General features: G+C 41.6%; 1 pseudogene; it reads left to right on the top strand.

The window, feature by feature from the left end:
• The first annotated feature begins 538 nt into the window (after positions 1-538).
• On the top strand, positions 539-7,300 carry LOC140944061 (uncharacterized; annotated as a pseudogene).
• Positions 7,301-7,562: the final 262 nt, after the last annotated feature.

The following is a 7,562-nucleotide window of genomic DNA, read 5'->3' as shown; positions in this document are numbered from 1 at the left end:
GGTGTAAGAACCTGTGAACTTTTTCTTTGTTTTGCGCCTTTTGTTTCTCAAGGTTCTATTGTGTTTACTTCTTTGTTTTCTTTGTATTACGTCACCCGTGAGTCAAAAGCTCGGGGCAGGGGGGTACTCCCTTATATAAGCCATATAGGTATCCGTTTTGGTCTGAAAACGGGTATACACTTTGCCCATTTTGCTCCATACCATTTTTGGTATGGTTCTCGAGGGATCACTACGGAGTGTATGAACGTATTTATCGTGTCAATTCCAAATGAGTAAGCAAGAAAGAGAAATATGCGAATTCGAAATGGATTTAAATAATTTTTTGTTTGCGCTCTAACGGCTAAGTGAATGATAACATAATTTCTGCCTAAAGGCCAGGTCGGAAAACGGGTATGGATTTTAGAGGTCTTGTCTGCAAACGGGTATGGAAAATTACATTTTTTGGTCTGAATGAGGAAAACCCCCACCAAGAATTCCCCCCCCCCGGGGGGGGGGGGGGTTAACAGGGCTGAGCCCAAAACATTTGAATTGATAGCACAGGCTTCGCACAGGCAATAATTGGCCTTAGGCTAATTAATAGCTTTGATATATTCGTGCCTCTACTCATTCAGTATTACAAGCGAATATTAGTTTGTATATTCTGTTGATGTCCACTGGATATCGGCCATCGTATCAGTTTTACCTTCATCAAATGTTCAATTTACTCTTCGATGGAACAGTGAGTTTTTGAACGCCATTTTAACCAAGCTTTGTGGTAACTTCTTCGGGAGATTAATATTCGCCGCGCTGTTGTTACGTCTCAAGATGAGTCTACTTTTCTTGATCAAGCTCACCGTTGAATACTGAAAGGAATACCTCAAGAACAGTTTATTCACACCTGGTTAAAAAACGCCGAGGAGTCTTTGAAAGCTAAAGAAGATGGCAGAATACTACAGCTTTGGAAGGTAAATGAGACTGGTTTGAATATCAATCGACCCATGCAAATTGTAAAAGAAACCAGCCTCATTTCTTTAGCCTGCATGTCGATGGGGACGTCACCAAATTAAAGGGCCTGCGCAAATATCACGATCGCTGCACATACTATCCTCGATCCTGAATAGTTTGCAAAATAAGTAATATTTCTAGCTTAGGCACTGAAGAAAGCGCTATCGAAAAGCTAGATTTTTTAAATACAGCTTTGATCTAGGAGGAATTTCGTGTCTATCATCCTTCCTTGGCAATTGGAAAATTAGGACTGTACTCTTCTGGACTGGACTCTCAGGACTAGACTCTGGACTGGATTTATTTGGTTTTGCTTGTTTTTTTTTTTGTTGTTGTTGTTTTTTTCTCGGATCGATAAAATTAACGTATTTGCTAATATTTTTATTTTTCAGTGTAATAGTAGTAAATAGTTCAAACAATAACGCAGCGCGCGAATTGCCCTCTATGTAGCTTCTTTTGTCTATACGTGAATTCAAGAACGATAGAGAGGATCGGTTCTTTTGACGTTCTCCTTGCCTTCGCCGTCGCGAAATCGCTTTTCTTTTTATCTCGAGATTTATTTCTTTATTGCTACTAATGATATGTCCTTCAGTCCCCAATGGAGTAGTACTATCTATTTTATAAAAATCATGGCGTGTTCGTTGAACCCTTAAGATTGGAACCGTGGATTGAACGCTTAGGGTGCTTAAACTCTAAAATGATCTCTGTTGGAGTTTTTGAGGAACCTTCAGAGGTAAAAAAAATATCGGGAACATCTTGTCAACCCAATCATCCCATTGCCATTGGAAATTGCCGCTAGACCATCTCTTATGAGGAAAGAGAGAATAGACGCGGGTCTGCCGGTGAACAGGCTATTTTAGCTGGGGGTGTTTTCAAAACTGTCTTGCAATCGTCCTGGCCCTAGCTAGTTGTTCAGGGTGGATAACGCTATCCACTGGATAAATCACTATCCAGTGGATAGTGCAATTGGTTTCCCCAGTATTTATCAGCTGGATATTGATTTATCCGGTGGATAGTTCTATCCAACGTTTGAACAACCCCGGCCAGGTCACTTGTATAGAAGCTTAGTATGTAGAAACTGATAGGGACTGAGTACCTTACCCGGGATGGAGTCCGTTTAAGTTTGTGAGCCGGCACATGGGTAAAATGGTCTTAGGCTTCCTGCTTTAGCATATTATGATCTTCTACATGATTTTTCTTTAGGCTGTTGGAGAACGCAAGGTGTTTTATGGTGAGTTTTATTTTAACTTCATTTGAAGTTCGCTTAAAAATTCATTGCATGATAATCTTACGTTGATAAGAACATAATCACCTAGTATTTAAGAGGATCTCAATGGGGTGGTAGCTTTGACGATTGACGATCATTTTTTCCCCAATTTTGACGGTTGACGTTTATTTAGTGGAAATTTAGTCCAAGACTTATTAATTATCTCCTATAATTCTTAACTGTCGCGTGCAGTCATTTAAATGATCTGTACTTAATAGGAGATCGCGCGCGTCTTATTTTCTCTACTTGCTTGTTTTACTTTCGCGACGTGCCTACCATGTGATAGCCTGCGAAGCGCAGACGCATTTCCGGTCGTCGCTTCTCTCCCTCCGAAAAATAGCGACGCTATTTTTCGGAGGGAGAGAAGCGACGACCGGAAATGCGTCTGCGCTTCGCAGGCTAACCATGTGAGAGCCTGGCTTAGGCTAGTCTATACTGTGCTCAAATCCATGTCCCATGCCCTAGTTGTTCAAAAGCTGGATAGCGCTATCTACCGAATAATACGCTCTTTGGTGGCCAGAGGATATGGAATTTCTGCGTTATCCTCTGGATAAATATAAGGTATCAACAGATAGCACTATCAAATTTTTGAACACCTAGGGCCACTTAGAACGGTCACGAAATTTTGTTCCCTTCCCCCAAAACCTCCATGTAATTTACTCCCGCGTTTACAGAAGGCACGACTCTCATTTCTATAAAACTGAACCGAAATAAATGAAATGAAAAAAAAAAAGATGAAAAAATGACGAAAACGTCAACTGGCACCGAGGTAGTTATTATTGTGACAAAGACGATCGAGTTGCGTTGAGAATAATCTCAGTCATTTGCCGGGGGCTCAATTATCTTCTTTGAAGCAGAAATTCTTACATCGACAGGATCGTATATCACTTTTTAACTGACTGATTTTTTTTTTTAAGGAAACACGCGTTTAATTTTACCACTAAACTACATTTCAGGTATATTAAAAAATGTCATTGACTTTGTGTTTGAATACCCTACCATGATTAGCCTCCCCCGCAAACATTCTTAGGTGTGCGTCACGCGTTCCTTCCCCACGAACGTCTGCTGACTTGAGCGGAAAAAACGTAGACCAATCACAGCAGACTTCCAGATCTGGGAAGTGCAGTTTGGACCTTGAGAAATTTCGCGCTTGACTTTATAGCTCCAGAAAAGTTCAGAAAGATCTCATGAAAGGTGAAGACGTTACAGTTTTAGAACAAACTACTCAGTTAACTCACAAGCATTCGTACTAATGGCTACACTCAGAATCTCGTTGAAAAAAATTACCTCGGAGGATAAATTTGCTGAACGGAAGTCGGCTTTACTACAAAACAATAAAGTGTGAAAAAAAATTCTGCCTTTTGTTCAGTCTTACAAGGTAACCCCGCATTTGCATCACCCAACGAACAAATTTATGAGCAAATAACATCTAAGCCAGCCTTTACAGAGAGAAATATACAAAAAGCCAACGCTTATCTCCTATATTATCGTCAAGAACAAAAATCTTTGGTCACGTATCACACTCTACAGAGCTTGTACGTATGTGTTTGGCTTGTCAACACTTTGACTTCAACATTGCCGATAATCTGCATGTGATCTCCAGCCGATATTGGCGAACAATGATAAAGGAATTTATCTTTCAGTTCAGCAGACGTTCGTGGGGAAGGAACGCGTGACGCACGCCTAAGAATGTCTGCGGGGGAGGCTATCCTATGATCTGTTCGCCTCTGTTCGAAAAGCAAGTATGTCCTGTGCTCACGGCGACCGGCGTTCAGATTGAGAAACACGTGATCGTCTCTATGAGCAGTAATTTGCCACAAAAAAGTTCAACAGTCCAAAGTTTGACCCCCCCCCCCCCCCCCCAATCAAAAATTCCTGGATCCCTCCCTGTAAAAGGTACCGCAGAATCAATGGTAGCTCAAAAACCGCTGAGAATCTGGAGAATTGGAGATTGGATCTTTTATTTCTTCAGTTGGTTATGGGTTCTTACGCGAGATCGCGAGATAGAAAGTGTAATTAATTTGATTTCTTTGGTTTTCCCTGGTTAGTTATGAGAGTAGACAATCCTGATGACATTGACAGAATGTCGTTCAACCTGCCGATTGTTAAAGAGATGGGAGACCAAGTACAGTTAGAAGTGACGCCATTAAGAGCCTATGAAGCCTTTGCAACAGAGCTGAATAACAAAGTTACTGGAGAAGACGACACTTTTGAGGAACTGCCTACAGTCTCTAAGGAAGGACTGTTCTACTGGTTAACTTTTACGATCGAGTACCCAGGTAAACTGTATTCCGTTGGTATTGCTGTGATACCCTGCTCAGCAAGGGTACTAGCTGGTGTTGCTGTGAGCCATTGTTCGCTGAGGGTCAAGTGGTAATACACTAAACAACTAAACTAAACTACTTTAATCACCATTACTGGTTATATATTTCTACATATAAAAAGTATGCAGTGCGACTTATTCTTGATGATAAAGTTGGCATAATTATATAAGATACTTTACTGGAAAGAATGTAAGTCCCAGGAAAAATAGAATTCTTTTTACAGTCAACTCCCGTTATAGCGGACACCCTCGGGACCGCGATTTGGTGTCCGTAATAGCGAGAGTCCGTAATAGCGGGGTGCGAGAAAATTTTTATTTTAAACCATATTTACAGAAGGGGGTCACATGTGTGTCCATTTTCATTAACTCCAGTACCTTTTTCAGACCCGTTGTCGCAAGTAAAGACCGTCAGACTTTATTTACAAACAGAACAGAACTTAACAGAACAGGAGTTACGTACCCTTTGTGTACAGTAGTTCTTCTAAACTCATTTTGTGCTATTTTTATTTACTGTACCGGTTATGGCCAGTCCTCAAATTGGAAGAGTTGAAAGCAAAGAGTACTACTCGTGGATGCGAGGCCACCATGCTTACAAGGACATTTTCGAGCCTGTTATTGGTACCACGCTCACTTTACAGCGGGAACCAGAAAATGCAAAAGATCCGCATGTTGTTGCTTTTGTAGAAGATACTGGACCCATTGTTGGCCATATCCCATTAGCTTTATCGAGAATTGTGTCGTCTTTTTTAAAAAGGGCTATCCACAAGGAAACAGCAGAAATCTGTGGAAAACGGATCAATCGAGGATCTGGCTTGGGACTGGAACTTCCAGTTATTTATAAGATTTACGGCGGAAGGAAATATTTGGACAGACTGGACGAACTTATTCATGGCAGCGAGACTGCAAAGAGGGACTTAAGAGAAAAAGACAAAGACAGTCTCAAAGCAGAAAAAATAGACTTTCTATGTGTGCAAATATTCCAAGATGCGGCTCGGTGTCCGCTATAACGAGAGACAAAACAATAAAATTGTGACGTTGGGACCGAATAAAGTGTCCGTAAGTCCGTAGTAGCGAGAGTCCGTAATAGCGGGAGTTTATTTCAGTCAAACGTTTGTAACTTTCGCCGGGGATTTTGCTGCTGTCCGTTATAGCGGGGTGTCCGTAATAGCGAGGTGTCCGCAAGGCGGGAGTTGACTGTATTCGCTTACAGAACTTATCCAAGCATGGTTCAGTCATGGTTTATCCTTGCAGCATTTATTATAATTAAATTTGTCTAATTAAATGTAACGCTTTTGTTTAGGTAAAACCCAAGACGAACTTCTGGCTGTATGGCTTCAAGAAGCTAAAGCCGCGATAGGAGGCAAGAAAAAAGGAAGTGTAGTGGACATATGGAAAGTGATAGGAGAAAGAAAGGTAGGGAGAAACAGAAGCTCTGATCACTAGAAACGTACCAGTAAAAGCTTTAATTTCTCCCTTTTGAACACTCTAAGAAACGGAGCACAACACCAACCCAAAAATATAAAGGAATCTTATCATCAACCGTGTGTAATAAGACATCGCCATAAGACGGGGAAGACCTTCTCAGGATCTGGGTAAGGCCGCTTGTTCACATGATCTCGACTGACAATTCAAGGCGTAATCGCTGACGAAGTTCGGGACTTTCGAATGAATCAGATTAAATGTAAATTAGATTACTGAGGCCCCATTCAAATAAATCCGGGTATGAAATCGAATCGGTCTTCCGTCCGTCCACACGACGCACAGCCGAATTCAGACCTTAATATAAGGGGGAGGGGGGAGGGGGGAGGGGGGTCCCGTCATTCAGACTCTGAGATAAGGGGGGGGGAGGGGTGGTCTACAAAATTTTTTTTTCAGTTTAGTCTGAAAATAATGGGGGCGCCCCCTTGGGCCCCTCCCCTGGGTCTGCCACTGCAACGGAAGAAGAAGGCCGTCACTCAGCCCCTTCATATTAGGAGCTCAAGCGACGACGTTTTTGAGCGACGCAAGTCAACCGGAAGTGGACTTTTCCCATTCTTGGGCAATGTTATTGCTAAACTTTTCCGGCAAATTGTCTGTATAAGCGTAACGAAACATGGCAAAACATATGTGTTAGCGTCAAGTCATATTAAACAATAAAAGGCCTTACTTTCGGTAGTCTGCTACACAGCCGTTTTTAGAGTCGTCACGCAAAGCTCCTCCCCACTATGTGTAACGACACTAAATGCGTGACGACACTAAAAACGGCTGTGTAGCAGACTATACTTTCGGTTGAAGTGCGTCGCTCAAAAACGCCTTTACTTAAGCTCCCTATCATTCAAACCCGTCATCTTCGTCACCACTTGACCCCCGTCTTAAAGCTTACCTCATCACCGATCATGAGCTCAATATTTAAATACCAGGTATTGATTATTTGTTCTGTTTGTAGGTTCATGTTCTGATGTGCGTCGATAGCCCTGATTACATAGATCGCATCTCGTTTCAACTGCCTCTAATGAAGCAGATGGGTGATAGTGTGCAAGTGAAAGTCACGTCCGTGAGACCTTACGAAACTTTTCACGATGACCTTAAAAGTTGGAGTAGCTGTTAAGCGAAGACTTTGAACGTCAATGGCAGAACCGACTGAAACCCTGACTAAAATTATAAAGATACACCTTGTCCAGAACTCCTTTACAAATCCGGATCCCTTAAAACTTGACATTTGTCCGTAAAAGTCCGAACAACCTAAGGACCTCTATCCTCAAGGTCAGCGGTCAGCGATGATGATGATGATGATTCATAGAACAGAGTAAATAAAATACAAACACAAAAAATCTTCACGATCATTGCAGTGAAAAAGTAACAGTTAAGCCTTCAGTCATGGCAGTGAATTCATCCTACTGCCATCTAATTTTCTTGAAATTGTTATTTCTTACAGCGTCCATACTAATTTTCTGTTGAGTAAATACTAGATTCTAAATGATGTTTAAAGGTTTTTACTGTGACTCAAGTGAT

Source organism: Porites lutea, chromosome 7 (genome assembly GCF_958299795.1).
Source record: "Porites lutea chromosome 7, jaPorLute2.1, whole genome shotgun sequence".
In the NCBI taxonomy this organism is placed as follows: domain Eukaryota; kingdom Metazoa; phylum Cnidaria; class Anthozoa; order Scleractinia; family Poritidae; genus Porites; species Porites lutea.
This window is presented reverse-complemented; position numbering and strand designations above follow the sequence as displayed.